Genomic DNA, 26,096 nt, shown 5'->3' with positions numbered 1-26,096 from the left:
ACTACCCACGGATCCAGGTAATTTTAAACTTCTGCGGAAATTTTCGTCTTAGAGAAGTAAGGTTCGAAACAGGAATTTATTTACATTCTCCAAAATACAGGTCACTTTCAGGGATGGTTGCCTACGGGAAATGGTCGCTACGAAAGATTTCGCTACGTTACGTAGAATACAATGCGCTTTGATGGATGATTACGAAGCATTAGAGAATTGTTTTCAAATTTGAATATTATGGTGTTTTCTTTCGCTTTTATAAAAAGCTGCTTATTAAATGAAGGCTCCCATACAGGCTGTAATATACCTTGCGTTGCAAAACAAATGAAACTCTTTTTGTCACGAATGGTCGTTAAAATAATTCTCTTGATGTAAACAAAGCAGTACCATTTATTTATTTACAGTACTCTAAAAGAATAAAAAATGTAAAAATAGGAAGTAAGAGGTAATTGCTACGTCATTTGAAACACGTGCCGAAAATGGTTTTTAAGGATGGGAGTAAGAGGAGAGGAATCCAACAACATGCCCAAATATTGATTTCAGTGCTATTCATGGCATCAGTCGCAGTTACAGAGATGTGCTAGTCAACTGTAGTTCTATCGAATTCGAAATTGAGGCAAAAGATACGGTTGTACGGTGACGATATTGATAAAAATGTACAGCTTAAATTTTATAAAATTTGTATTATATTACTCGTAAATTAATAATTTATTATACATAATTTTTGAAATTAAAAGAATAAAGCTACCTGATGTAGTGGATTTTCTAAAACGTCCACAATCGTTAATCTGGGATGTAAGAGATTGTTATGGGAGAGAACCATCTTCAGTGCATAAGCAGATTTTGGACTAAAAAAGAATTTAAAATTGTAAAATTAAACTAAATCTGCAAAATTAAGCTAAAATCGAAAAGCTACGCTGATTAGAATTCGAAATAATTCGTATAACTACCATTCATTATAGAATCAGATCCCTAGGTCATTTTTGTAGAGACATTAGGTTTTTTGGAAGGAAGATTGATGAAAAATGAGCAGTGCCCTCGCCGGGACTCAAACCATGTGCCTCTCGAATACGCGTCGAGCGTGCTGACCACTACACCACGAAGGCATGCTAAGAAGGCGGGAGAAATACATTATATACTCCCCTTTTAAAGAGCGACTGGGGATTAGGGGGCCCAATCGCGAAATCCCGGTGGGGAAGAATCATCATTCACCACCTTTTGTTTTAGTTCGAGCGCCACTATAGAGGCACTAGAATTTTTTTGAAGTAAGACTGATGAAAAATGAGCAATACCCTCGCCGGGACTCGAACCACGGATCTTTCGAATACGCGTCGAGCTTGCTGACTACTACACTACGAAGGCGGGAGAAATACCTTATAATTTTACTGCAAAATCTCGAAGCAAGACTTCACTGCTAATGAAAAATAGTCAATCCGTTTCCAACTCTAAGAATAAAGTTTGACATGCTAAGCATTTGTAGTGGAATCTTTCCAATTTTTCCAGCAATGAGGTTATACAGCTTATTAAATGCTCAGAGCAGGTAAACTCTGCCTTCGTCGGGATTCGAACCACAGTCCTTCCAGCTAGCACATACGTAAAAATGAGATAATTCCCTGCATTCTTCCCCATTTAAAAGGCAACTAGGGAAGACGCGAGATCCAGAAGGACAAAACCATGTAATGATGATGCAGTTATCCACCATATTTTAATTCGAATGCTACTGTAAAGATTACTAGGCTTTTGCTAAGCCAACTTAGCCTTCGTCGGAATTTGAACCACAGATCTTCCATTTGCTACCTTGACACTTACAATACGAGGGCACGCATGGGAGAGTGCGATAATTCCTCACAAAAATCACGTCTTATTGCGCTACCAGTGTATTTATAATTCGCATAGCCTAGTAAATGTTGCTACTTCGAGACATAACACCTTTACTTTTCCTTACGATCTGGCAAATAGCCAATTCTAGGAGGATAGCTGTGCTCAACAAGCTAAGCAATTTTAAAAAAATAAATGTACTTTTTAATAAAGTAACTCGTCTCAGTGGCGACCTTCGTGAGACTTCTGAAAGTGACCGGTACTTTTGAGAAAATGAACAAACATCGATACTGAAAATTACTTCTCTAAGACGACTACATCCACAGAAGACCAAAATCATCTGGAGCCTTGGGTGATCATATTAGAGAGTTCCCACTATATTTTATATAATTTACATAATTATTTTATTTGTAATGAGAATATCCTAATAATGCAAATTTAATCTAGAATACATTTACTTTATTACATACACAACTATATTCGTAGAAACATTTGCAGCATTATTATAATCAATAAAAATATTTCGAACTTCATATACAGTGAATTCTCTGCGAAATAACCTTCCGCAGTTTCAGAGGATTTTCTTTTTATATGGAATTGATTGCCTTTGAAAAGTGAAGTTAAGTATCGATGTTTATTTATGTTTTCAGAAAAACTGGTATGTTTAAAAGATATTCATCTTAAGGAGGTATTCGCCAGGACAATATTCACTGTATTTTAATAGACTTCCACATTCTAAGATAAAATTTGAAATAAGCTTGTAGACATTATTAATCTACAAAGAAAAAACTAATGGTAGGAAGAATCCTAATTTTTCACGGATTTCAGTCTTAAAAGATTTTTGAACTTACCAAATTTCTCAAATCCTTCACATGAAAATAATACTTTAAAATAAATAAATAAAAGAGGGGAAAATGAAAAGAAAATTAAAAATCTGTATTTAACAAAAAGCAAATTTAGGAATATAATTTAAAAATACAGTCGAATTTATTAAGAAGGTACATATAAAATTTTGTAATTTGTTTTGTACTTAAAACTCTTGAATTCCGAGGTTAATTCTTATTGATAAAAATACATTTAAGTATCAGCTCAAATTTCTAACATTTAATTAAAAAATAATATTAAAATTATGTGTAATTAAATGTAAATATTAATGTTTAAATTACAAAACATGGTTTTCTTTGAAATGATCGTTTATCTTTTGCCCTGAACATTTTCCTCAAGAACTGAGCTCAAAAATGAATTTTCTCTTTTGAGCGGGAAAATCATATTATAGAAGTGATAGAACGCTTACTGTTTTATCAAATAAGAATCAAAAATGCATTTCTTAGAGTTTTCCTAATACAGCAAACGCTCTGTAAGGCTAACACCAGAGCCATACCTCCAGGCTGCTGTGGAAATTGCATTTTTCAACGAAACAAAATAGTATTTGTTATTTAAGTTTTATGCATTAAATTTTTTTTATGTTACTTTTAGAAAATGAAAATATTCGTTCATTTTTTAGACTGTCTATTTTTTTAATAATAATTTTTCTTAATAATGTGCAATATACCTTGCATGGAAAACTTTCATTATAAATATATTAAGAAAAGAATCCCGATATATTAAAAATAAACATTTTTTTTTTTTTCATACAGTAATGTACAAGGGAGTTCAGCAGAGATTTTAAGCAGCTTATAAAAAGTAATGAATAGATTCGTTTAAGATAAATTTCATTATTATTATAATTTTACTTACATTAATCATGTATGTGTAAAATCGTGTATATATTAAACGTGTACGTGTATTTTTCATCTCGTGGTTTTAAAATGTTATTTTTAAAGGATTATTAAATATTCATATTACCAAACACACAAAAATTTATTAAACATAATTTTCATAAATGTATTACATGACAATTTTTATACTAGTTTAAATAAATAGTTAAAATTAAACGCAATAATTTCTTATTCCTCGTAGCTTTATTTGCTTTCTAATAAAAATTATGAATTTTTAAAAAATTCTTCAAAGAAAATTAATCTTTTGCAAACAATTTCTAATTTCGTTTTCCTCTAGGTGAATTTAATTTCGTCCTTATTTAATTTACTCAGTAAAGATCATGGATGAGAAAACCAAAATGGCTGACCTTTTTTGATTGGAACTTCGAAAAAGTTTAAATTGCTTCCTTACTTTACATTTACGATAACGTAATAGGTATGTTCAATGAATTCTTTAAAACAGCAATTTTCGGTCATTCGCAGTTACCACACGTATATTTTATGGATTATTATTATTGTGTTATTTTCCGTTCTCACTGATCAACAACAGTCTACCAGTATAAAATTGTTTTGTGTGTCCTTTCGTCATGTATCCATACTTAAAATACGGTTTTTCGCAAACGATAAAATAATTTTTTCTTATTTGATTGTTTGCAATAACTTCTACGTTATGGTGGCCATAAAAGTCTTTACCGAGCCTCTGTTTTCGAAGGTTGATCTAAGACAACTACAGTAACAAAAACGTTTTGAATGATGCAAAGATTTATACTTTCATATTTTTTAATTTTAAAATATTAATTTTGTATAAAATGTGAAACGTAATTTTTTACATGCTCTGCCGGTATTTATATACCGAGGTATTTTACTTCGAAATTTGCGTTACTTGACATCATTTTTGCATTGCAATAAATTAAGACACTGAAGATTGATACTTTTTACTTCCTTGTACGAAGTAAAAAGGAAGTATTGTAACCGCGAAAAGTTTCAGGCAACATATTTCAACGAAAATATCCATTTTGACCGCTATCGAATGCAATTTAACGATGTTTTTGCGTGATATCTGTGCGTAAGGGCAGAATAAAAGACACCTTTCCTCCAAAAAAATTATAAAACTGCTTTAAAATGAATTCTGAAGAGAATTTTTCGTGGCGTCTGTACGAACGTATGTACGTGCGTGCGTACGTATGTATCTCGCATAACTCAAAAACGAGTAGCCTCAGAACGTTGAAATTTTGTATATAGGACTGCTATAACATGTAGATGTACAACTCGTATTTTGGTTGCAATCGGTAGCACCGAACGTATATAAATATATTTATATATATATCCACTCTGTTACCCGGCTCAGTGATCTCAGTATCTTTACTCTTATATGTTTGTAAATTGTACATTTTTTGCTTTAAAAATGATTGAATTATGTTGTTTTTATCTTCCGGTTAAGGTTTTTATGCCTTTCGTAATTCTGGAAGCAATATTTGTACAATTATCAACAATTTAAAAGCTGTTTAAGTGTGGTTAAGTTTTAAATAACATGGCGGACATATTTGTTTACATTTGAAACAGCAGAATTGTAGATTTGTTGCCAATCTAGAGAAACTTAGCTTCGCAACAACAACGATAACGCATTCATTTATTATTTCCAATTAAATCATGCTTAATTCTTTCTGGAATTTTTTCGAGGAAATAAGCGTTTGAAACTTACTTCGTAATTTTTAATATAGATATTTTGAGTTTTTATGTATTTTTGCCTTCTCGCGAAGTGAGAACTGAATTAATTAAATGAGAAATACTAAATCGTCTGTGAAAAACTGTTTCTTTTCTGTTTTGTTTGCTTAATTTCTTTCATACATCGTTTTAGCTTTATTATAGTATTTGAATAGAACATGTGGCAACGATAATTCTTCAAATGATATAAATTTTGTGCATTCAGAGTGTCGGTATAGTAAACAAATATAGTGAATTTTAAAGAGTGCATTTATTCTATTGTGGTTTATGCGCTGTGGACGAAGTAGATTTAATTCAATCCAATCAATTTAAATGAAATTCAAGAAAAAATGCGTATAATTTAATATTCCGTACAAGAAAGTGATGTGGTGTACACATCAGATTTTTTTTTTACTTTTAAATGCCAGTCAATGATATTCTTTTATAATTTACTAACATCTTTATTTATAATTTTGTTACATTTGTTATGCCAAAAGATTTTTCACACAAGTAATTTATAAGTTTTTAAAGTCCAAGAGTACGTTATTTATATTTGCATGAAGTTTTGTTTGGTTTAGAACTGTAATCTGGTAATAAAAAAATTCATTATAGTACAAATGTTTTTCATTTTTAATTGATGCAAATAATATTATGAATAGGCTACGTGCCAATGCTAAAGCCTGACAGTATTTTCTAGCACGCAAATACTCTAAAATTCTGTGAATAAAATTGTAGTTTTGGAAAAAAAACAGTTTCGACATTTTTGTATTACGCCTGAAATTTTTTTCCATTTACAGACACATACGCGATTCAGCTAAAAATACTAAAAAACAGCATATCTTTAGAATTTCTGACAGAGAGTATCGCGCGCTGGAGATAAAACATGTTTCATTCAATACAGTGTTGCCACTGCTCGCTTTCAAATCGTTTTTCGGTAAAAAAAATTCGTTAAAGTTTTACAAAATATGAAATAGACAATAAAACAAATTCCAAATTCGGACCTCCAAGTGCCCATGTTCGGGTGGAGGACTACGTTATACAATTTTTCATGATTCTAGGTACCGTTGTTTTTCCTAGTGCGAAAACCATACATACATTCATGTAATTTCTTCATTATTTAGTTTCTTTAAATACAGCAGGGCGATAATATTTGGTAGCAACAATTTGAAAAGTGATACAGCCATTTGTAGTGATTCGATGCAAAATGCCATTTCGAGGCTAATAGCCCTTTTGGGCTAACACCCATTTAGGTTTAAAGAAAAATAACTTGGTGAGAGAAGCATTTAAAAAAATCTGAAATGTCTTCCAGATTTTATATTACCCCCAAAGGTTTTTTTTAACGTTTTGTTTGTTACCTTTATTTATTAAATATCATGTTCTTCGCACTTAAACCATAAAATTCAATTCAACAGTTATGTCACAAAATAATTTAAAAAGAACATATCTATCGAATTTCTGATACACAGCCTCCCGCGCTGGAGACAAAAATGTTTCTTTTTTAATACAGTGTTGCCATTGCTCACTTTGAAATCATTGAGAGTACAGCCAATGAATATAATCCCCGATTTTAAAGTCAAATTTTTAACCCTGCAGCTGTAACGTAGACAGTTCCCTCGTAAGCTGTAACGTGGGGTGTCACTACACCCCCATGATAAAAGCTTACCAAATTTGTATTTGAGGACAGAATAACATAACGTCATTGCTCCAAAACATTAATTCTCAAAACTTTAATGTGAACTAAGTGTGAATAACGCAATTAAAATCGGATTATAACATACATAAATGAACAAAAAACTTTTTTTTTTTAAACTTACACCTTCTAAACCTGCTTACTGGATTTCGCCATCTGTCACTTGAGGCTGAAGACACTCTGCGCAGATAGAGGACATATGGCTCATACACATGAATTTGTAGCACTTTTTACAATAAGTTTTGATTTTAATAATCTTTAATAATCAATAAGTATTTCTACCCCCACGTTACAGTTGCAGGGTTAAGACAATTTTCGTCATACTAAAATTTTGTCAAAAATTTTGCATTTTTGCAAATAGTGCAATATTTTCCTAAACTTAAGTGTAGGGATCGAAGAAACGTGCAAAATATTACTATAATGCTATATTTAGTAATTTTTTTAAATTGACTTCTTTATATTGAAAGAATGCCAGAACATGAAACTTTCAATCATATAAAGTTTTTTCGTAACAAGAAATATATATTTACGACTAGCAGTTTCAAAAATATAGGCTGAATAAGGACTTGGTGGACACGGTGTATATATCACAATCCTCGTCAATCATTAGTCCAGAGGTCTGGATATATTACGTTTCGAAAATCTTTTGTACGTACAGACATCTCTACTGTAAATATCAAAATAATTACAGTGTCTATACCTTTGAATAATTATAGCGACACCTATAACATAATTAGCTAATTATATATTAAATATTTCTTCTGTTTTTTTACCATGACTCAAAAGCGTTTTGCTTATTTTGTTTGTAAACTTGATTTCGAATAAAAATAAGATTAAAATTTTTCATTTCGAATGGTGTCTTTACTGTTCGGTTTCAAAGCGATGAGTTTTATAATTTAAAAAAAAAAAATCATTTAATTCGTACAAAATAGGAAAAAAAAATTATACGACAAAGAATACGTGATGTTAATACCTTCTTTACAAATAGCGATCATTCATTGCTTGATCTCTAAATGAAAATAAGTTTGTCTTTTAAAGGTTAGTGACTGGGCTTATTCTTTCAGCATTTTTGATGTATATTCTGTCTGCAAGCTTTTCTTTCAAAAGGTTCTGCTTTCGTTTATCTATATACAGTGGCTCCCAAAAGTGTTCGTACACTTATGAATTTCATTGAAATAGGGCTCTATCCATTAATTAAAAGTAAACTTTCTGAATGAGATTTTAATAATAAGGATCTATAATCTATTCGTAACAAAATTGCATGAAATATATTTTAAATATAGCGAAACTTTATTTTTAAGAAATTAATAATAAAAAAGTGACAAACATTTTATCTCACAAAAGTCTTCGTACACTGAAATGTTTTTGGATAGAATCGAAATTAGGATGATCGTTTACCGCTTTTTTTTTTTTTTTTAATTTTTGCATTGTGGTGGCATTTAAAAGTCGTTTGCTTTAATTTTTTATTGGTTACTTCATAATATTCTATTTATTATTGGAAAAATGGGTCGCAGTCGTAAAGAAATTACAAACAGCATTCGAAAATTGATAATTTTTCACCATAGTAGTGGTAAATCAATTCGAAATATCGCTAAATTAGTTAATTTATCTTATTCTACATTGCAGTATATGATAAAACGCTTTAAAGAAGAAAATCGGATTGAACACAAGGTAAGAAAAGGTCGACCGAGAAAGTTAACTAAACGTGATGAGAGATTTATTATTAGAAAATTTGTGAAAAACCCACTTTTAAGTGCTGTAAAAGTTTCTGCAGAATTTAATGAAAAGTTTTCTACTTCAATTTCACCTGAAACTGTTCGACGAGTTCTCAGAGAAGCTGAATTATATGGGCGTTCTGCCCGTAAAAAAATTTTTGTTAGTGAAAAAAACAGAAAGCTTAGGCTTTCATTCGCAAAATCAATGATAAATACACACCACACGAAACGTACTGGAATAATGTCCCATTTGCTGACGAAAGCAAATTTAATATTTTTGGTTCCGATGATCGAATAACTGTATGGAGAAGAAAAAAATGAGGAACTTTATTCTAAGAACTTAGTTGGAACAGTTAAGCTTTGCGGTGGAGGTGTTCTTGTGTGAGGAGTGCATGGCAGCATCAGGACTAGGTAATCTGGTATTTATTGATGGCATAATGAATCATTCTCTTTAATTAAATATTTTAAGAGACAATTTAAAATTATCAGTCCAAAATTTGGGTATTGGAAACAACTTTATTTTTAATCATGATAACGATCCTAAGCATATGGCTCTCAACGTTTGCCTGTGGTGTCTCTATAATTGTCCACAGGTTTTGGAAACACCACCTCAGTCGTCAGATTTAAACCCCATAGAGCACATTTAGAAAGAACTGAAGTACGAAAACACGACATCAAAACGAAAAGCGAACTCAAAACACCATGATGGAACAATAGATGAACATTGATACAGAAATTACAAAAAAAAAAAAAAAAAAAAAAAAAAAAAAACTATTAAAATCTGTTTCTGTTTCCAGACGTTTAAAAGCTGTTATGGATGCTAAAGGATATCCTATTAAATATTAATTTAACGAAAAATGAAAATATTTACTAATATGTCAAGATTTTTTTGAAGTGTACGAAGACTTTTGTGAGATAAAATGTTTGTCATTTTTTCATTATTAATTTCTTAAAAATAAAGTTTCGCTATATTTAAAAATATTTCATGTAATTTTGTTACGCATAGATTATAGATCTTATTATTTATTTATTTATTTACCATCAGATGAGCAGCTGCACCGCCTTTAAGACATTCAGCTAGATCTTGTTATTAAAATCTCATTCAGAAAGTTTACTTTTAATTAATGGATAGAGTCCTATTTTAATGAAAATCATAATTGTACGAACACTTTTGGGAGCCACTGTATACATAGAAAGAAGAAAGTCAGTGTGTTTGTTCGCTAATAATTCAGTAACTACAATAGCTATCGTCACCAAACTTTGTACAATTCTTTTCTGGGTCCTGGTAAAGATCGACGTCTACTTTTTTTTTTTTTTTTAAAGTAGTTTAAATCAGAGATATTAATTAAAAACGCTCAGCTCGCTCTAAGTAATTTACAAATGCATCTCAATATGATCAATCACTGGTGCAAGACTTGGAAAATTAAGCTCAACGCCTCTAAATGTTGTATTGTGCTCTATCGGAGATACAAAACAAGATTAAGAGTTAATACTGATATCTACTTAGATAGAACTCTAATCCCTGTAGCTAATTCCTATAAATATTTAGGTGTTTACATAGATAAATCTCTCAACTTCAAAGATCATATTTCTTATATCTTAAACAAAGCAAATGCAGCCTACATGGCAATTTATCCTATTATCGGCAAAACAATCGAAGCTCAGTCTAAAAATAAAGAAAATGCTTTACATATCTCTAATTCGACCGATCATGCTATATGCAGTGCCGGCATGGGCAATCACCAATAAAACTGAGCGCAAAAAATTGGATATACTTCAAAATAAAATTCTACGAAGCATTGTGAATGCACCTTGGTACGTGAGAAACTCTATAATTCATAACGACCTGGATATTCCATCTATGCATAACTTTATACTCATGACAGCTCACAACTTCTTCGAGAAGATGAAGCATAGTCAGTATAACGCAATTAAACAAATGTTGGATTATGATCCAACAATTGAATATACTGTCAAACGCCCAAGGACAATTCATCACAATTCGTTATGGTGGTAACTTGTAAAATTTAATTTTAAAATTTACTTGAACTCTAATTGGACTCTATCCTTTTATTTGTGTTGCATCTTATACTTATGTTAATCAAGAAAATTTTTTATTCAAGATTTTTATGTTACTATTTCATTTTTTAAAATTATTTTGTATGAATTTTTACTTTATCGTATGATTCTACGAACTTTTGAACTTTTTACGGCCTAGCTAACTACTGCATACTTCTGAAGGACTTTGAACTCTTATGCCATTCACAGCTTCAAACTGTCTTCGCGCCATTTTCATGATGTCTCACTATTGCTTATCCTGCACTCTTACTAGCTATATAGAGCTCACCACCTGCATTTGCCATACAACTCACTGAACCTGCCTACATGCTTCAATTTAATGCCATTGCTTACCACTGCACAATTTTTATGATAAACGCCTACTTTCGTAAGTATTAAGATATGCCTGCTCACGCAGCTGAATTTTCTTCGCCCACGGGTGTTGGTACTTCCCTAGTACCATTTATTTGAAAATATCTTTGCCTAGTGCACTTTAATGCGATCTACTGGCAAAAAACTCTTTAGTAGTTAATGACCAGAAAAAAGTAAGTCATAAGTCATAAGTCATAAAAATGCTAATTTTCGCCCTCATTTTTCCGAGTGGCAACAGTCTCGCAAGCTGGAGATGAAAATCTTCTTTTTTTCGAAAGTTGTTGCCACTGCTCGCTTTCAAACCCTAGAGTTTGTTAATAAAAATTTTCTAAGTTTTACGAAGAAATAAAAATAGCTTTGCCAAACATTAAATACATTATTTCCGATTCCAAAAATTCGTGGGAAACCATTTCGACTATTTCCATCTTCGTAAGACTTTAATCAGCCGAAATATTAATTAAAAACTCTGAAAGCGCTCATTTTCGCACTCATTTTTCCGAGTGGCAACAGTCTCGCGCGTTGGAGATAAGAATGCTTTTTTTCGCTTTCAGATCGTAGAGTTTGCTAATCAAAAATTTGTAAGCTTTACAAAATCTATAAATATAAAAAAGAATGTCTGTTTGTTTGTTTGCTTTATTGATTGCTGATCAATTATGATAAATTTTTTGGCACATTGAATCGACTAAAATTGGGTATAGGTTAAGTATTGGATGGAACTTGATCTCTTACGACCATTCGATTAGAAAGTACGAAAATCATTAAAAACTGCATGCCATTTATGCTGATACAATGAGATTATTTTTCTATCGAAATTTGTTTGTGAAATTTACATATCCTATCAGACTGAAAAATGTATGACTATGAATCGTATTTTTTGCATCGTTATTAGAGAAAGATTACAGTGTAACGTTTCCCTTCTCTAAAGAACACTTGGTCACCCACCCTAAAAGAAGGGACAGAGAACCCTCTGCTCGCCTCGGCCGGAAGAGGGGAGTGGACTTTCCCCCCCTGGTTGCACATGGAGGTCTCCATGTGGTCGCAGGTGGGAGTAAAGAGAGATTGAGATGTGAAAGAGAAAAGAGCGGACGCTGGCTTGCGCGCTCTACTGAAGTGAAAATATATTATAAAGTTTTTCTAAATTGTAATCTGTACATAGTTGTATATAAAGATAAATATTTAGCCTAGAACAGGTCTTTTTATTTTGACGGAGATACGACTATGGTACAACAGCGTTATCGTTTTCTCTGTTGCTAGATGCATTACTCTCAAGCTAATGCCAATTAATCATTACTCTCAAGCGATTCCAATTAATCAAGCTAACTTAATTGGCATTGGGTACTTCCGCGAGTATTAAATAATTTGGTAAAATATAGCTTCGATGAAGTACCACTTTACGGAAGTTGAATATTATCAATAATTTAACGAGTGCTATTAAGTTGTCAGTGACTTGAGAGAACATGACATTAAGCAAAATTACACAATCCATAAAGCAACTGTAAAATATCATAAAAACTTTCTATATATGGACCATTTGCTGTGCTTTTAACACGATTTCTTTTTGCAGCTCCTAATAAACTTAATGCTCTCTCTTGAATTAGATTACGCGCATGGAATTTGATGTCAGCTTCATTTCTTTGGGTTGCAGAAAGTTGGACCACTTCTGCGATTACGTTTCCTTGCGTTTTACTGATGATATTGATTAGATTCGCGTTGCTTAATATCTTTTAGAACTCGTTATTTGTCCTTAATAAATATTACAGTTGTCAATTTAATTAATCTGCTGTCAGCTGGGCGCAACTTTCAGTGAGCTTTTGTTCTTTCTGTTGAAGACCTAGCAGATTAGTTGAAAAATTTCGGTAATTTTCCCGCTAAGAAATTTCTTTTTTATCAAAGCGAAATGGATTGCTTTCAACGAAGAAAAAAAATATGTGCTATGTAACTGTACCGTGAGCATTATTTTATTTGAACAAGTTTTCCTTACCGATCTGATATTTATATTGGAACAACTTATTTTTAGTTTGTTATTTGGCTTTGCGTTTTCTCGCTGCCGACACTTTAATTCTGACACTTCCAGATTTAACTTAACTTTCACTGTTCTGTTTAGTTGCATTACCACAAGCTGTGATTATATTGTAGCACAAGAAAGTGCCTTTGTGTTCTGAATTTCTTTTTAGATAGAAAGATTATTTTTAAACTTCTCAAGACTTTTTTCAGATAGAGCGATAATTCGCTTCACGTTTGTTAGGGTTATTGGACTAAACAACATTAGCAGATCAAGTGTAACCCTTCAATTTGTATTATTAATTATTTTATTAGATATTTCATTTATTTATTTATTTATTCCTTCTTTTTTGACTTCCATAGGGCTTCGGCATTTCTAGTTTTAAAAATTAAGCCCTGATAGTGAACCATATCGTGACAACTACCTCTTGTAGACGGCCACCTCTGAAATTGATCAATATTTCTGATAATATTATAAACAAACATGGATATTTAACATCGTCTGCTTAAAACCACCGCTTCCGAAATCCCGGAAGATCAAATTCATCCGAATTCGTGGGTGATTGCCTTAGAGGAAATTTAATTAAAATATATGAGTGTATGTGCTACGTAATGTTTCTGCGCTTTCCAAAAGTCCGTTCAAATTCTACAAAATTATAAAAATCAAAGAAATAAATAGATATAACAAAGTGCGATTTGCACAAAAAAAAATATTTGCAGAAAAAGAGAGGAATTTTTTTCACCTTTGGATAAATACAAGGAATACTCTCTAAAACGACCGTGTGAGATTCCCAGTAATGTTTTCTGTAGAAGTGGTTGTCTTAGAGGATGATACTCAATACCGATGTTTATTTATGTTCTCGAAATACTTGTCACTTTCAGAAGTGGTCATCTTAGGAAAGTAGGCGCCATGAGAGGTTCATTATAGTATTTGCTTCAATATTCCCCAAACAGAGGGTGCTACACTATACTTACAAAACAATCACAGTGAAAATTGCATTAAAAATGTATTGGTTAGTTTCTTATGTCGGTAGATGTCTTGTGGATACGCAGACGACTTCGATATCAACAAATATTTTTGCTATTTCAAGTGCGATTTTTTACTGCTGATTCTGGCCTTTGTCGAAAGCTGAAATAAATGGACAGGTATCCTTACAATGAGTCAAAAATGTTAATAAACTTTAAAGCTATATCTTATATCTTAATAATAAGCTTTATATCTTATAATAACTGGATTAAGTCTGAGAAAATCTGTATACGTATTTTGATATCTTTCATATTGTATTTTCTTCCTTGTGTTTCAGATATTAAAATATTTTAAACAAAATAAAAAAAAAATTCTTCCTTCATCGATGTAAAACTTTAATCGGCAGGGAGCGTATACTATGGATAAACAAATCACTATTTTTAGCTATTTTGTTTTCAAATTAAAAAATAATATATAATTAAAGTGACCAATTTTAAATCGAATAACATTTTCATCATTTTGCCCTATATAGGGTCTATACAGTTGGTCAAAATTTCAAGAAAGTTTGATCAACTGTATGATAACCATTGTTACTGTACGTAACCATTGGTCCAGTTTGAACCAGTGGTTTCAGAGAAATCAGGCGCGCAACCAGGAAAATTATATTTTAAAGAAATTTTATTTATGTTCTAAGGATATAATTAATTTCAAATCATGTAAATGCACATTATTTTCTTAATATTGATAAAGAACAGAGCTTAAATTGCGCCGAACCCCACAGGAGTACTTCTCAGGTTTTGAGGTAAATCGGCCCGAGCACGTCGGAGTCCTAAATAAAAGGCTGAGGTACGTATATCTTTCACGTAAGTTGCAGGGTTTATATTTATTTTAACTAACATTTATTTTAAGCTATCTTTACTGTCAAGCCTTACTTTCCCCTGGAATTGCCAATGCCAGAGTATGTAAATTTTAGTAGAACGCGCAAAGTATTCAAATTTTTAGAAGAAGTAATTTGAGTTAAATAGAAGGGAAACGAGTTCGAAAGTGTGCTTTCTTGCTTCACGAGCGTGAAGGTTGCTAGGTAGAAATTTAAGAACCGCACGTTTCGGCCTGTGAGCCTACTTCTGCAGTTAGTTGAATCTTTCAACTTCTTATTAAGAAAGTTTGCTGAAATCTCAGCTGTATCTTAGAACGCGGTTAATTTAGTCACGTTTATAGAGCCTCGTAGGTAGTGACTTGTTATTTATTCATTTTTAGTTGTAGTTTGTTATTTTTATTTAACCGCCGGGTCGGCGTAGTTTGTGAACGCATCTGTAACTTCTAAAGTGGAATAAAAAGGGAGTTAAACCCTTCTCAAGAGTTCGTGTAATTCCAGTTCATAGCAGTCACTACTATTGTTGCGGGCAAGTTGGGGCCACGCAACATCACAAAGTAAAACATAATTTCAGCAGATAAATTTTATTTTAAAATACATATACCTTTAAAATTGGTTATAACTTCCGAATTTCTGCCTGTCTTTCTCTGGGGAACAAACAATTTGACAGACTTTTAAGGAAAGAAAAGCCCGCATCCACATGTCAAAGACTCCAGGTAGAGCAATAAATTTATGAAAGCGGGTAAAATGTTTTGTTCCTCAAAGTATTAACAGTGATTACCTTTGGTCTTCCACGTCTAGTGCTAGTAATCTTGTCATCGGATGGGATTCAGGGAAAATTTTTTTGCCCAGTCACATTCTGTTTGACAGCTAGAATTATATCGACAGGGCATCAGAGGGCTCTTTCAGAGGTTCCAGCACTTTTGATTTTATAAATTAAGCCTTGAAAGAAAAATAAAGATATGTTTATAGGTTAAAATTATTATGAATTCATACTTATATATTTAAACAATATTGCATACATAATCGTCATACATTTGTTTGAGATGATGGAAAGTCACCAGTCGAAATTTTCATACGATTTCAAATGTAATTACAGTCCTATAAAATTTCTTAAGTTAGAAACGCGGTAACCGATCATTTTATGCAGATATAGTGTTTATAAAATTCATCAAAATTTTTGGAAATTAAAATCAGCCAGTTCAGAAAAGTCACGCGCCTACAAGCAGGAAATTCATATTTTTATGAAATCTTAACTGAAAAAAGAATTAATTTGAAATGTTACAAGCACGTTAATTTCTTAAATTAATATTAGACCAGATATGCAAATAAATTAACTTTCCTCTCGTGTGTAATTATATATTTGTATGAAATTGTATTCAGAAGAATGTTATGTGTAGTTAAAGGTATTTAATACGAGGAATTTACTGAAATGCATATGTAAACAAACCGTCTGACCCTTTAATTGCTAAAGCTTAGAACAGCTTTTTAACATTACATTAGTTTTAGAGAGAATTTTAACACCGAGTTTGCTTTAAAATGCTTGTCAAAAGTCAAATTTTAATATAAAAGCATAAAAAGTTCGAATTAAAAAAATATTTAAAGGTATCTCTTCCCTTTAATATTCTTTAAAAATGATTTCTCCTTCGTACGATTTACTTTCACGTTAAATCTTACGCCGCTGTATTCAGTTATATGAATTCTGCAAAATTTTTATACCTGCACAAACTTTTAGTGCATTCCTTATGCTTAAAATAAGCTATACTTTTAATTAATTATTAAAATCAACGTTAATATGATTCTAATATTAAAAAAATCCTTTCCTTCATTTTCCAAGTACTTTCTGTACAATTTATGCATTAAATGTAATTAGTGGCATCACTGCTTAAGGGAATTTAAGAGAATGTGAGGTGAATGAATGTTAACACAAAAGTTCTGTAAATATGAAAAAATTTCCGATAGCAGTAAAACTTCAGAATCACCAAATTATGCTGTAAGGATAATGGTACGATAGAGGTAAACTATACAATTATCGTTACTGGCGATTAGAAGAAAAAAACTGGTTTAATCTCGTTATTGTGTAAAAGCAATGTGTGCGTTTCTGGTATGTGCGCAGTTCGAAAAACATATCTACAGAAACTGCGTTTCCTGTAGAAAGGAGATGTTTTTAAGTTTTACCTTTTATTAGCCACGTATATGTTAAATATAATTAAATTTTAATAGAATCAAGTCAGATATTTTTTTAAACTTAGAATTCGAGAAACCTTTTCACACGATTTTGGGCCCCCTGAGGGGTATTTTTATTACATACTTCAGTATTATGTTAAACAGCAAATAAAATTTTAGTTCGAATCTCAGTCCAAGAATCTTGATTATTATTTAATAACCTCCATGTTCATTACTAAAGCTAGCGGAATGACCTGTTCTTTTTCAGTTTCTTTATCACGTAGGTGTAACAAATAAAAAATAATAAAGCATTAAAAAAATCTGAAAGCTTTCTGATTTTATATTACGTCCAAAGGGACTTTTTTTTAACGTTTTGTGTATTACTTTTATTTATTATATATCATATTCGTCGCACTTCAACCATAAAATTCAAAGAACATATCTTTAGAATTTCCGATACAGTCTCGCGATCTGGAGATAATTTTGTATTCGTACAGTGTTGCCATTGCTCGCTTTGAAATCGCTGAGTTTATCAAAAATTTGTTAAAATTTTACAAAATATTAAATAGATAATAAAACTAATTCGGAATTCAAAATTTGAGTTTCCAGAGGCCCATATTCGAGTGGAGGACTGCGTTATTTAAAATTTGATATCTCTAGGTACCGTTGTTTTTTCACAGAGCGAGAAACATGCATCCATTCATGCAGATTCTTCATTATTTAATTTCGTTAAATATAATGCCGGGCTCTAATATTTGGTGGCAACAATTTGAAAAGTGAAACGCCTTTCTATAATGAACCAACGCAAAATGCCAAAACGAAATTAAGACCCCTTCTGGGCAAATTGTCCCTTTGGGCTAATAATATTTGAAATAATTCATTTTCTTATTTGTTTTACAATACTTGAGAGAGATGAATTTATATAGTATACTATTTTCGCTTATAACGTCTCGTAGTCTTTGGTAACGTCTTTCTTAGAAGTGAATTATCACTATGTCCTCTAAAGTACACAGCGAGAGGGAAAGTATGTAAAAGACCATTTTATTGAACTCAAATAAAAATTAACAGAAGCCATCAATTGTGCTTGCAGAAGCTGGTATTTATGGCTTAAATCAAAGATAATGAATCTGATTTAACTGAGTAAAGGGTAAGTTAGCCTAACAGCTACACAGATAGGGTAACGCGCAAGCTGGCTCTGACCTAAAGTCGGATTGACAAACCTAATGGCGAGAATAACGCAATGCCGCAGAATACTACTCTTAGGAGAATCAAATTAGATACGTGGCCTTCAGCAGGCAGAACCACGCTTTGATTTTACCCTATAAAACTTTCCTTTCAATACTATCTTCTTAGGACAGAAAAGTAGTTTAATATAAAATATCTGGTTCATAATCTAGACGAGACCTTACACAGTAATAATATTAGGTTTTCATTCTTCTCGCTGATAATACTTACAGCTTTGAAAAAAGGCAGCGAGCTGAAAGATTCTCGAAACAACATCTATGTAAATAGATAGGCTGTGTATCATCTGGCAAGTTGCAGACTGAGAAAGTATTGTTACGTTATTTTCTTCCTTTACGTTCGAACGGAGTTCGTGTGGATTTGGAGTGAATAACGACGACACTTTATTCAGCCAATATTAATCAGGACAGCTTCAAAGTCACGTTTTACAGTCGTCGAAGATCTACTATAAACTCGCTGGAATTATCAGCGACAGAGCCTTCACACTATCAGGCTATAACGGTGGAGACAGCTTCACCGCAAAGCACCAAAGTACAGCTCCCGACTCTGCTTGGTCGTTCTCGGAACTCCACATACTCTCGAGACTCTCCACGCTACAACTCGCGATGCTCTCGACGACACACAGAGCACAGCTCCCGACTCTTCGGCTCAGTCGTTCCCGGAGATCAACACGCTCTCTCGACGATGCACTAACCGCAATACACTAAGAGACTCTTCGATGCACGCGACGACCCACTCGGCACTCGCTGCTCGGCTGTCAACTCGATCGACTCCTCACGAACTGACTAACTCGAGGCTAACTATCTAGCACTCTAGACGAAGCACAATCTGACTGCGGAGCAGCAGGGTTTATATAGCTTCCGGCTTGTGTTCGAGAACATTCTGGGCTAAACCGGTTAGAATTCGTTCCAGAAGGTTCTCCATCCGTCCATGGCACATCGCCAATTTTTCGCCAAATGGGGCAAGAAATTGGCAGTTTCTCGCCAAATGTGGCAACCCTGCTTTTCCTTGGTATTTCATGGCAACCCTAAACCTGCTTTGCTGGGAAGCTAGTATCTCACAGCGCTTGTACATTTCGTAACAGTATCATAGTTTAATTTTGTTGAGTTTTAGCGAAAGATTACAGCTTTTAATTTCTATTGCTTTACATTTAATACACCCAGACTGAAAGGGGGTGTATTAAATGTAAAGCAATAGAAATTAAAGGACACATGCATAACAAAAAATACATTACATGGAGAAAAAAAATCCTCCATGTAATATATTTTTTAAAAATATTTTTCGAAAGCTAAAAATAAGTAATTATTAGATTATGACGTGAAGGCAAGCTGTATAGTCATTAGGTTTATTTCGGAACAGGAACTATTAAAAAAAAAACAGCAGTGTTCTAGTCGGGATGGATTCGAACTTTGGACTTCCAGATTGTTAGCCTATCTATTTTCCTGATTCCAATAACTCCACGAAAGCGCGCGATAAGGAAGGAGAAAATTCCTTAGAATCTGCTCTAGTTAAAGGACGACTGGAAAGCAGAAAACACAGTCGTCAAATCCAGGTGGTGACAAATTATCGTTCACTACATGTTAGTTGAGGTGCCACTTGTAGAGTCATTAGTTTTATTTTGGCGCGAGAAAGACGAAATATCAATAATGCCTTCTCCGAGATTCGAACTCTAGATCTTCCGATGCTAGCCGGACGCGTTTCGAATTACACCACAAGAGTACGTGATTAAAAAAGTTGGAAATTCCGCGTGAAATCATTTGGTTAGTCTTGTTCGTTAAATTAGGCGAAATTTTCTTTAAATAACCGATGGAAAGCCCCACTCCACGCTAGTTTATAAATACTGTGCTGTTGAATGCCAGGTGTAGTTATTTTTAAGTTGTTCACTTAGTAACAGAAACAGGTTTCCGTTTACAATTAAGTTCGAGCCTGTCTTTGGTGGCAGGTTACTAAGAACTACTCGTTCGCCTGTTTTATAAAAAAATCATCTGGAACTGGAGCTTTAGTGAAATAACAATATTTGAAGGTGAGATATCCAGAATTTTAGAAACTACGATTTATCACAAATATTCAAAAATATAGAACTAACTCCTTTCTATAATTTTTAGTCCAAAGGGGTTTTGTCCCTGACGGACTATTGTTTTCGTTTTGCGATTTTGCGTCGAATCACTCTGAATGTTTGTTTCACTTTTCAAACTGTTGGCACCAAATATTATCGCCCTGTATTATATTTGAAGAAATTAAATAATGAAGAATCTGCATAAATGTATGTATGTTTCTCGCATTGTGATAAAGCAACGGTACCTAGAGCCATCCAGTTTTGAATGACGTAATCCTAATGTGAATAGGGGCATTTGGAAGCCCAAAATTAAAATTTGGACTTTTACAAAATATGAAATTAATCTTTTATTATTAATTTCATATTTCGTAAAATTTTAACGAATTTTTGATTTACAAACTGAACTATTTCAAAGAGAGCAATGGCAACACTGCGGCGTGGGGGAAAAAAAAGAAAAAAAAAAAAGAAAAAAAAAAAGAGAGAGAGAGAGAGAAAAGAAAGGAAAGAAAGAAACATTTTTATTTCCAGCGCGGGAGATTGAAACGGAAATTCTAAAGATATGCTCATTTTAAAATTATTTTGCGATATTACTGTTGAATTGAGTTTTATGGTTTAAGTGCGAAGAACATGATATTTAATAACTAAAGATGTTAAAAATCGCGCTTTTGGACGTAATTAAAAAATCAGAAAAAATTCAGATTTTCTTTTTTTAGATAATTAACAATTAAATATATATATATATATATATAACAAGCAAGTTATATATATTTCTTCAGTATTAAGGAACAGTCATAAATTTAATGAAATTCTGAAAGTGGTTAAAAAGGTATCGTGAGGCCTTTCGTGGTGACTGCCTTCCAAAGATGGCCACTTCTGAAAACAATTAAAATTTCTTTGGCCATAATTAAAAATTAGTATTGAACTTCGGCTGTAAGACGACCACATCTATAGAAAACCAAAATCGTCTGGAATCATAGATGATCATCTTAGAGAAGTTTCACCGTAGTATAAAAATGCATAAAAATTAAATAACTATTCTTCACTGTTTCAATGATTTATTATTGTATCGTTTGATTTAATTAAATGAGCTTAGCTACGTTTAAAATATGTGTTCTGCAGGAATTTTATAATAATTAAACTCTTGCCCCTTCAAAGGTGGCTAATATTGTCACGGAGAATACACATGCCGAACGAGAACGCGAAGCGAAAGGCTCGTCATTGGAGTTTCAATCTCACCAATATGAAATCTGACAACGTCCGACACCAATGCGTCCTTTAAAATACGAAGCAAGAACGTCTCTTGACCTGCCAACACGTGCAGTTAAAACAAATGCATCGAGTACAAATACCACTTTAGAATTAGATTCTTCTAGTAGGAATCTACTGTTGGGACAGGTGCCAATTTTATTGAATTGGGCTGGCGTTGGCAACAAAATGGAATTCTATGCAAAATTTTTACGACTTTGAGCGAGGAAATTTTTTTCATGAATGGAAGGCAAGTGTTTCATCGCTCAGAAGCCTATATTCATTTGTAAAAAGGAAATGAAATCTGCGAGTCATTCAGGAGAATGTTTAAAACAATCTGAGGTTCCTCTTCACGGATTTGTTTTAATTTTCTCTATTTTAAAATTTATGCAGATTACTTGTCGCGCACTTTTTCTTCTTTGTCTGAATAAAATGGCATCATCGGCGACAAAATAGGAATGAATCAGCGGCTAAAACGTTTCTATCCATTTGATAAGCCAGACTGCCACTGTTATCTTCCCATTCTTCTGATGATATGATGCGTTACAACGTATATATTATTTCCTCGAATTAAAATGTATAATTGTTCTAGATACGAGATGTTGTTTAAGTAAATGTAGTATCTGAAGTAAACTTTACGTGCTTAAACGGGTTAGTTAAGGTTCCACACATGTAAAGATGACAAAAGAATAAGGATTATGTAATCCTAAGTCAATGTTCAAAAATGATTTTTACTAAATCGTTTTGTTAATGATTCTGTCCTTATTAGAAATAAAAAAGAAAATTAAATTACAAAATTTGTAAAATTTTTCAGAATTTTTTTTCCCAATGGCGGGCACTAGCCATTATAGTGCCACTGTTTTTTCATTATAGGCAAACATTTTTCAGAATTAGTGTTATACAGTTTTTCCCTTTTTATCAAAAAATAGAAAAGAATCACTAAAACCAGTGATGTAGTCTAACTTTTAGCAAATTTCAGTCAACATTTCTGCATCAATGGAATAAACAGCTGTGAGGTTTACCACTGTGTATTTGCAGTCAAAAGGGAGTAAACCTTAAGAACTAGTGAGTGAATAATCGCTTAAGTTCGTGTGACAAGAAACAACAAGGTAGAAGGGTAACTAACCCTTTATTATTCCAGTAAGATTTAACAGAACTCCGTCTTGGAGTGGACAATCAAAGCCGACACTTGGGCTTGAACTTAAGTGACTAAGAAATAAACTAAAACTAAGATTAACTAAAAGAGATATAGCCGAAGCTATCAAGATTCTAATCGAGTTCGCCCCTTAACTCTATTTGACTACGAAGCTTATCAAGGGCCTTACGGGCGAGCGTAATAACAGCTTTGAGAGAGAGTAGCCAAAAGGCAGACGCGCTCAAATCAGAAACTCTTGATTCTCTCCCACTCAGCAAGTAGAACTGCGCGGTTTAAATACCGCTCCTCCTCATTAAGCATTCAGACGTGATTCTAAAACTATGTTCCGGCCCGAAGTCGTAAGTTGAAGTTAAAGATTTGATAGGAAAGAAGTTTAACTCAAAATTAAAACTGTTAATAAAATTAAAACAACCTTACACAGAAAGAAAAAAAAAAAAAAAAAAACTGGAAAACATTTGTAAGCACTTTATTGCACTTGTGAAATCCCTGAAGAATGTGAAATATTTTTAATTTTATTTTCAGTGAATCCAAATTTATTTAGCTACATTTTCTAAGTCGGTTTTTAAGTAAAGGTATCAGACTGTATACATCTTGTCATTTAAAGTATTTAGCACTAGTTTTGCAATGCCATAGAACTTCGACTTTTCCCTCTGTCCTGAACAAGAAGTAAAACACCCCGCATACTAACCATTCTAAAGTTATCTCATCAATGTAGCACCATAGTGGCTTCGTATCATCTGAGCAAAATAAATTAAAAACGATAACCCTGATGTTTTTCCAGGTATAGCTATAATATATGACTTTCCTCAGTGCCTCTGTGTTGTGCAATATTTCTTTGCTATTCATCTGTTCTAATCTGAAAACGTAATACAAACCGAAATACATTTCATCTGTAAAATCTTCATTCATCTGTAAAATTACACACAGTTAATAAACCTAAATGAAAGTAACTCCTATTATACAACTCACAACGGTGTAAAGTTTTCTTGAATTAAGCAGAATTTAATGATGTACACTGGCTTCCAAAAAATTCAGCATAAGGCCGAAAAAAATAAATAAATAAAATAAAATAAAAGAAAGGAAGAAAGAAAAAAAAAGAAACAAAGAAGAGAAAAAAAAAAAAAAAAAAGATGTAAAACCTTGATGAACGCCAGATTGCCCTTGAATGTAATAAATGTGTTTACGTATGAAAGGAAACAAGCATTATGTACAAAGATAAAAACAATATTTGATGATCAAAAATTATATCAAAACGCCACATGTGATTGATTTTGATTTTGGGTCAGATTGATTTTTAAAGTTGAAAACAAACAAACTATTTAAATAACGTTTTAGATAAAGAAATCCATTTAAAAATATTTCAGTTAAATTTCCTGAAAACGGCGAACTCCTGAAAACGATTCAAGATGAAGGAGGCAGCACTGCATGATTACCTGATAACACTAAACGATGAGAAAAAAATGCCCTTCAAAATACTTAATTAGTTAAATTCCATTGTTACTTAATTAATATAAATATAACCATGAGAATATAAATAGGTACTTTCGCAGCATTTTGATTAGGAAAAGGCAAAAATTTGTTTATAAATTGTTAACAATGCCTCTAAAGCAAAAGTTCTTTCAGAATCTATTCATAATGTTTCTGGAAATCATATGCTGAATTCCTAATCTTAATTCTTAGCGGCATCCCTAGTTGAAAGAAAACATGAAAATGTAAAATTAAAAAATAGTCAAAAAAAGTAACTAGCTGATGTTTTAATTAATTTATTTATTTGTGTATTAGCCCAAAGGGGTGTCAAAGCCCCAAAGGGCTACTAGTCTCAAAACAGCATTTTGCGTCGTTCCACTTTCTGCGTTGATTCACTTTTCAAACGGTTGCCACCAATTTAGGTAAAAATAACACGCCGAATAAATATTAATTAAGAAGTCAAACAACAAAAATCAGCGTTATATTTGCAAATTTTCACAGGACTAGTTTTGATAGTGTTACCGAACCATCATCCTCAGCTCCCAAAAAGCAAATGCAAATGTATTTTTATGACAGTTAACCACATTCTCAGTTCTAGAGCAAGACTTTTATTCAATGGCAGTGAATTTTGGATGTACATTAGCGAGTTCCAGATGAAGCTTATATAGCTCAAGTTCAATTTTAGATAACTGTTGACGTGTATCCCTTATGATCGCCCGAAGCAAGGCGAGTTAGCAGTTTAAGAGAATTCTTGACACGCGATTGAAAGATTTTTGATTAGATTTAATTTGAATGAAGTTGGGGATCAATTTTTTTACGTTTACACCAACGCCCAGTCAAGGTAATTCAGAAATCGCTGTCATTTAAGGCGTAATTTAGTGAAACGATTAATGGGTGAAAGCATGATAAACAATGAAAAAAATCAAACTAACTTAACTAACGAATAATAAAGTTCAAAATATTGGAGAAATTTCACATTAAAAGTGAATACAGAACAAAATATTTACAACTAGAAAGCATGAAATCAGATAAGCAAAGCACATTATCAAATACGAAAAATCAAATTTATAAAACTGGAGAAACACTTACGGAAACTCATAGAATCACAAAATAGCGAACACACCACATGAAAAAAAAAAAAGGAAGTTTGCTCTTCGGCAGCTGAGGATGGTGGTTCGGTAAAACCATCGAAACTAGTCTGAAAATTTGCAAATATAACGCTATCTTTTGTTGTTTGACTTCTAAATAAATGTTGCCACTAAGTATTGTCGCCATGTATTATATTTAAAGAAACTGATTAATGAAGAATGTACAGGAATATTTTTCGCATTGTGAAAAAACAACGGCACCTAGACCCATCTAATTGTGAATAACGTAGTCCTGCAACCGAACATGGGCACTTGGAGGCCCGAATTTTGAATTTCTAATTTAGTTTATTATCTATTTCAAATTTCATAAAATTTTAACAAATTTTTGATTAACAAACTCAACGATTTCAAAGCGAGCAATGGCAGCCCTGTAACCCCCCCCCCCAAAAAAAACCACTTTTTTATCTCCAGGGCGTCATACTGTATCGAAAATTCTACAGATATGCTGTTTTTATATATTTTGTGATATTGCTTTTGAACTGAATTTTATGTGGTTTAAGTGTGAAGAATATGATATTCAATATATAAAGGTAACACGCAAAACGTTAAAAAAAAACGCTTTTCTGGGCGTAATATAAAATCTGAACGCTTTCAGATTTTCGTTTATTTATTTATTTATTTATTAGGATCAAATTGTAGGAGAAAAGTTCTGTAGATTTTTCCCCTCCC

General features: G+C 32.5%; 1 protein-coding gene across 2 annotated transcripts in view; it reads right to left on the bottom strand.

Annotated features, from left to right (window-relative positions):
- The window catches only part of LOC118190611 (uncharacterized), a 237,968-nt gene that overhangs the window by 85,739 nt on the left and 126,133 nt on the right, over positions 1–26,096 (bottom strand). For both annotated transcript variants that reach the window (XR_015044408.1, XM_085827682.1), the window contains exon 3: positions 15,729–15,889. The gene's annotated coding sequence lies outside the window, so the exon portion shown is untranslated. The remainder of the gene's footprint in view (positions 1–15,728; positions 15,890–26,096) is intronic.

The sequence above is a fragment of the Stegodyphus dumicola genome, chromosome 12 (assembly GCF_044657685.1).
Source record: "Stegodyphus dumicola isolate Sdum_Otavi_A_Nest chromosome 12, ASM4465768v1".
In the NCBI taxonomy this organism is placed as follows: Eukaryota; Metazoa; Arthropoda; class Arachnida; order Araneae; family Eresidae; genus Stegodyphus; species Stegodyphus dumicola.
The sequence above is the reverse complement of the archived record's forward strand: the minus strand, read 5'-3'. Positions and strand labels throughout refer to the sequence as shown.